We start from the raw sequence: 7,419 nt of genomic DNA on the forward strand, positions 1-7,419 counted from the left end.
AAATACCAGTTCGAAACCCCCAAAAAATCCTGTGAGAAACCCCCAATAAACATGTATTCGAATCTAAAAAATCTTCAAACTTTTTCCCCTTTTTAACATAAACAAACATAAATTGACTAAAAACACTAAAATTATTTCAAAAAATCGACAGAATATCATGAACTAAAAGCATATCCATATGCATACAAGCATATCCATACACATACAAGCAAGAAAAAGAGAGATTAAAAGCTTAATCGATTTGTATGCAAAATTTCATCACAAAAAATTCACTACAAATTTTAATCAAACATAAATTTGTATGCATGTATTCGAATGCACGTCATCAAATATCAAATACCAGTTAGAAACCCCCAAAAAAATCTAGTTAGAAACCCCCAAAAAACTTGTATTCGAATGCATGATTTTCTTGGTGGGTTTAGATGAAAACGCTTACCAGTTGAGATGAAAACGTGGGTTGAGATGAGAAAGTGTGGGTTGTGATGAAAGAGTGGGTTGAGATGAGAAAGTGTGGGTTGTGATGAAAGAGATGAAATCGTCGTTACAAAATGAAAATGAAAAGGAAACTGTTATAAATGGGGGTAAATGAAAATTAGGGGGAGATAAGAGGGGGAAATGAAAAATCAAATAAATGGCTTAGATTCAGATCTACTTTAATCGAACGGTCAATTATATTTTATAAAGTGTAAAAGAATAATTAAAATAAAAAATAATGGTCATTTTTAACAATTGATGATATTAATTAACAACGGTTTAGAAATCAGAAGCGTTGTCGGTAAGGCACTCTAACCAGTGTCCATTAAGTAAAACTGTTATAGAAATAACCATTATCTAACATAGACATGAACAATAGTTATTAAAATAAATAGTTGCTTATTTACATTTCTAACAAGTATTTACAGAATTCACCGTTGTCATTTTTAAATAAAGGAAAATAAATAAAATTAGAGAGTTCATAAAATTGGGAAACTAAACGAAATTTTGGGGGGAGATAAAATTTAGAAAAAGAGGGAAAATGAAAAAACTTTAATTTGAAATGAACGGCTTGGATTCAGATCTGCTTTAATCTAATGATCAATAATATTTCTTATAATTTTTTAAAATAGTTACTAAAAGTAAAAAACAATTCCATCCATATATTTTTAGATTTTGATGAAATCAAAAACTATAACTATTTTGTATAGAAAACGTTATAACATAAGATGTTTAGCAACAACTTGTTTAAAAAACCGTTATTTTAAAGCGCTGTGTAAAGCTTCTTTGGGCAATAGATTTCCTGTTTAACCATTGTGTAAAACAAATCTAATAAAGGTTATTTTATTAAACCATTGTCTGTATGCCAAAACTTTTAATTTTTTTAAATTTCGATCTTTGAAGTGGAAATGTCTATATTATATTCGATATTCAAAAAAATAGATAAAATTGTCGTGTTAGTTTTTAATTTGGAAATGTCAGGCATATTGTTAAAATATGTTATATGCACTCTACTACAGATCCAAAGTTTAAGTAATCGGCCGATTACTCGCTTAAATCTGATTCGGCAAAATTATACTGATATTGTACACTTAGAAAATTCGGCAATTGAACAGCCCAGTTTGGTTTAGTTTGCGAAAGCTCATCATATTCCACTTTTTAATGAGTGAGTGTTTAAGTCTCTGAATGATGATATTGTCTCCGTGGGGGAGTTTTGTGATTCTCCATGTGTGTTTGTTATGGAGAGCGGGACTCGAACCTCGAAACTTTTAAATGTTAGTGAGTGAGTGTTTAAGTCTATGAATGATCATATTGTCTCCCTGTGGGAGTTTTGTGATTCTCCGTGTATGTTTGTTTCGGACTCATTAACACATAAAAGTTTTGAGTTTCGAGTCCCGCTCTCCGTAACAAATACATATGGAGAATCACAAAACTCCCGAGGGAGACAATATCATCATTCAGAGACTTAAACACTCAATCATTAACACCTAAAAGTTTTGAGGTTCGAGTCCCGCTCTCCGTAACAAACACACACGGAGAATCACAAAACTCCCCAGGGAGACAATATCATCATTCGGAGACTTAGACAATCACTCTTCCGAGTCAAAGGGCTTTCGTTTCGCTCAAATCGTACTAACGGTCTATTTAATATCAATTAAACATGAATAATTCAATTTATTATTCAATATAAATAATTACTACTAATTTTTAAACCCTAAAATAATTTTTTAATAATTGTTTAAGAAAAATCAGAATTAAAAAGGATTTTTCTATAATTTTTGGAATTAAAATAAATTTATTATGATTTATTGAAAATTATTTGATTAATTATCAAAATAATTAATCATTTTTAGATAATTAATGAATAATAAATAATTAATTAATAATTAATAAAATAATTAAATCTGATTTCTAGAAAATATTTCCGAATTATTTATAATATAAATCAATTAATTAAATAATTAAATAATCAATTTATAAAATAAATAAAACTGATTTTTAAAATTAATAAAAATAAAAAGTAAAATTAATTTCCAAAAACAATTCTTAGAAACCAATCCCTGACAATTTCAGATCAAAACCGGGTTAATCAAACGGGTCAACCAGGTTACAATCCGGGTGATGATGAACATCACCGGATTTTTCTAGAAACCGGCCACCGGAACAGAGTCCGGCGAGCCAATTTCAGGCCAAAAACAACACTGTTTGGTGTGGTTTTTACTGGGTTTCAATTCCACATGACTGCAGTAACTCATCTCCGACAAAAACATACCAAAAACATCCCGTAATCTCCAACTCCGATCAAACCGACATCAACTCCGGCCAAAAATACAAAATCATTCATTTGTATATGAAACTCGATGATTTATAGTGCAAATCGAAGTAAAGAACACGTATAATCAAAGCCCTAACATATCAGGAACCAAATACTCACCAAAATCACGAAGCTATATTTTGAAAATTAAGCATAAACTCTAATAATCGTGAATCACTATCCAGGATTCCTTTGTTCAATTAAACCCCGTGAATCGATTTCAAATAACATCAGGAAGCTATATCAATCATCAAAACATCATAATAACCATAGAATCAAAAAGTCCTAATTCGAGTATAAGCCCTAGAAATCGAAAATCAAAAACTATGAATCAAAACATGAAATTGATGCTCGAAACAGAAAGAACAGATTGAAACCTTCGATTTGGGTACTTGAATCACTTATTTTGGTGCTGTAATCTGCTCAAAATCACGGCTTGAATTCTCGACCGGAACTGGTTCTTCCCGACCCGGTTTGCAGAGAATATTGATTAATTTCTGATTTTTAATTAATAATTATAATTAATTAAATAAAAATTCGGCTATTTATAGTAGTAAAATTAATACTCCTAAATAAAATTAAGGCCCTAATTCTACACTTTTTAAAATTAATAGGCCCCTAATTTTATAATTTTTGATTATTAAAATTTAATTTATAAATATTTTATATATACAATATATATGCAAAAATTTCCCAAAAATTGTGAATAATGCAAAAATACAAAGAAATGGTATAAATAAAAGTCCTATAATTTTATAAAAATAAAAATGTGATTTTTGTGGGGTTTTTAACACCCAATGAGGCCCGGAAAAGTCATTTTTCGCAAAACGAGAAAATTTATAAAATACCTAGATGTTCAGAATAATGCGATGGTAAAAGTCGTTTGATGAAAAATAAGACCCATTATTTTATTTTAAATACCTGCTTTAAAATCATGATTCGAGTCATAAAACGTTTGAAATGAAAGCTATAAATGAAAAATAAAATACCTGAAAAATATCATAAAAATACCGGGACGACAAAGAATGCACGTAACACATAATAATTAGGGTTTGACAGATAATTCCATATAAATGACACATTAACACACATAATTTATTATAAATATGATATAGTACAGACGTAAATTTCCCAGATGTTACATACTTCCCCCTTAATAGGATTCTGTCCTCAGAATCTTGCTACGAAAGCAAATGAGGATATTTTTCTATCATTTCACTCTCAAGTTCCCAGGTTGATTCTTCAACTATAGGGTTTCTCCACAATACTCGCACTAAAGACACAAACTTATTTCTCAACACTTTCTCTCGCCGATCTAAAATTCTTATCGACTGTTCTATAAAAGATAAATCAGGTTGGATATCTACCGGTTCATATTCTATTACATGCCTAGAATCAGGATTATATCGCTTAAGCATTGATACGTGAGACACATTATGAATATGTTACATATGAGGCGGTAAAGGTAATTCGTAGTAACTTTTCACACTTTCTTCAAAATTTCAAACGGTCGGACGTATCGTGGCTTCAATTTCCCCTTGTTGATAAATCTGGTTAATCCTTTCCATGGCGATATTTTGAGTAACACATGCTCTCCTTCCTGGTAGTCCATATCCTTCCTTGCTTGATCTGCATATTTGCGTTGCCTATTTTGTGCCGCATCCAATCATTTTCGAATAAGTTCTATCTTTTCTTTAGTCTGTTGGATTAATTCTGGACCCAAAACCTTGCGTTCTCCAACTTCATCCCAATATACGGGTGATCTGCATTTTCTTCCATATAACGCTTCGTACGGTGGCATTCCAATGCTTTCACGATAGCTATTGTTGTAAGAATATTCAACCAAAGGTAGATGCTCATCCCAACTGCCTTCGAAATCAATCGCACAAACTCGTAGCATGTCTTCAATTGTTTGGATAGTTCTTTCACTTTGCCCATCGGTTTGCGGATAATAAGCGGTACTCATGTTTAATTTAGTTCCAAGGCATTCTTGAAATTATCTCCAAAATCTTGAATTGAATCGGGAATCTCGATCAGACACGATAGATATGGCAACTCCATGTCGCATCACAATTTCCTTGAGATACAAGTGCACTAGCTTGTCGAGTGAAAATCTTTCACTGATCGGTAGAAAATGTGCCAACTTTGTTAGTCTGTTAATGATTACCCATATCGCATCATGATTTGCTTTAGTTCTTTGTAGTCTTACCATAAAATCCATCGCTAGATGTTCCCATTTCCATTCTGGAATATCTAATGGTTGCAGTAATCCACTCGGTCGTTGATGTTCCGCTTTAATTCACTGGCATATGTAGCATTTGCTTACCCATTCTGCTATTTCCTTCTTCATATTCGGCCACCAAAAGTTTTCCTTCAGATCGCGGTACATTTTTGTACTTCCTGGATGAATGGAATATTTCGAACTGTACGCATCTCGCAATATTTCTTCTTTTAGTTCTGCTACGTTAGGGATCCAGATTCTTGATGCAAAGTGTAGGATTCCTTTGTTATCCTTCTGAGTTGTGATTTCTTCTCCCGTTAAGTCGTCATCTTGACTCATCACTTCTTCTTGACAGCGGCGAATCTTCTCTAATAACTCTGGTTGAAAAGTCATAGTGTAGATAACTTATGTGGATTCATTGGGAACACGAATTTTGATTTCCAATTTGTCAAATTCCTTGGCTAATTCTTCATATGAAGTTAACAAATTCAATCTTTCTTTCTGGCTTAGCGCATCTGCCACAACATTTACTTTCCCTGGATGATAACTGATCGTAACATCTTAATCTTTAATTAATTCCAGCCATCGGCATTGTCTCATGTTCAATTCCTTCTGCGTAAAGATATACTTCAGACTTTTATGATCCGTGTAGATTTCACATTTCTCACCGTAGAGATAGTGTTTCCAAAGTTTCAATGCAAATACGATCCCTGCTAATTCCAGGTCATGCGTAGGATATTTCTGTTCATGAGGTTTTAGCTGTCTCGAAGTATATGCAATGACATTACCGTGCTGCATCAGTACACATCCTAATCTGTGGTATGAAGCATCGCTGTAAATGACAAAAATTCCGATGCTCGTCTGGCAATACGAGTACCGGTGCGGTTACTAATCGATTCTTTATCTCTTGGAAACTTTCTTGAAATTTGTCATCCCATACGAACTTTTCACTTTTTTGAGTTAACTTGGTCAACGGTGTTGCTATTTTCACAAAATCTTTGACAAATCTTCTATAATATCCTGCCAGTCTCAAGAAACTTTGAAGATCTGTTGGTGTCTTTGGCCTTTCCCAACTTTACACAGCTTCAATCTTCGCGGGATCGACTTGAATGCCTTCTCTACTGATGATGTGCCCTAGAAATTGTACTTCCTTCAACCAAAATTCATATTTCGAGAATTTTGCGTACAGTTGCTCTTTCCTCAGAATTTCCAAAGCAATCCTCAAGTGCTCAACATGCTCTTCTTCCGTCCTTGAATAAATTAAGATGTCATCAATGAATATAATCACGAATTTATCCAGATACCTTTTGAATACCCTGTTCATCAGATCCATGAATGTTGCTGGCATATTGGTCAAACCAAATGCCATTACAAGAAACTCGTAATGTCCATATCTGGTACGGAATGCAGTCATGCGAATATCTTCAGCTTTAATTTTTAATTAATGATAGCCTGATCGCAAATCTAATTTCGAAACCATGCGGCTCCTTTTAGCTGATCAAATAAATCATTGATTCTTGGTAGAGGATACATATTTTTTATAGTGAACTTATTCAATTCCCGATAGTCAATGCATAGTCGCATGCTGCCATCTTTCTTCTTTACGAACAATACTGGTGCACCCCACGGAAATACACTGGGTCTTATGATGCCTCGGTCTAGAAGATCTTGCAGTTGCATTGATAATTCCTTAATCTTGACTGGAGCCATTCGATATGGAACTTTCGAAACTGGTTCTATACCTGGCGCTAAATCAATCGTAAACTCAATTTCTCGATCTAGCGGTAACCCTAGAATCTCATCTGAAAGACGTCCGGAAATTCACATACAACTGGAAGGTCTTATATTTTGGGACTTTAGGCTATATACATCTCACATCCTTGTTGAAGCAAGCGTTTGGTCTGCATCACTGTTAGAAATTTCTTTCGTTGTTTTCCACCTTGAATATTACCGTTGCATTTTCCGTAGTTCGCAATTTGACTTTCTTCTTCGCGCAATCGATTTGGGCATTATGACAAGCTAACCAATCCATTCCCAAAATGATGTCAAACTCTCCTAACTTAAAAGGAAACAAGTCTACGGAGAAATGATGTCCGGCTATTTCGATATCACACGCTGGACACATTCGATCTACTGGAACTTGGTCGTCAATCGCTAATTTTATAATTAACGTTTCGCCCAACCATTCCATTTCGTAATGTAACTTATCAAGGAATTCTTCATAAATAAATGAACGGGTAGCTCCAGAATCAATTAATACTTTTGAATCTACGGAATTCACTAAAAGTGTACCTGCAATTACACTAGGACTCTGTAGTGCTTCTTTCATTATCATGTTGAAAGTTCTTACTCTGGGTTAATTAGGCGGTGGTGAAGGAGGTAATGCCAATACTTTCATAATACTGGCTGC

Source organism: Apium graveolens, chromosome 5 (assembly GCF_009905375.1).
Source record: "Apium graveolens cultivar Ventura chromosome 5, ASM990537v1, whole genome shotgun sequence".
Classification (NCBI taxonomy): domain Eukaryota; kingdom Viridiplantae; phylum Streptophyta; class Magnoliopsida; order Apiales; family Apiaceae; genus Apium; species Apium graveolens.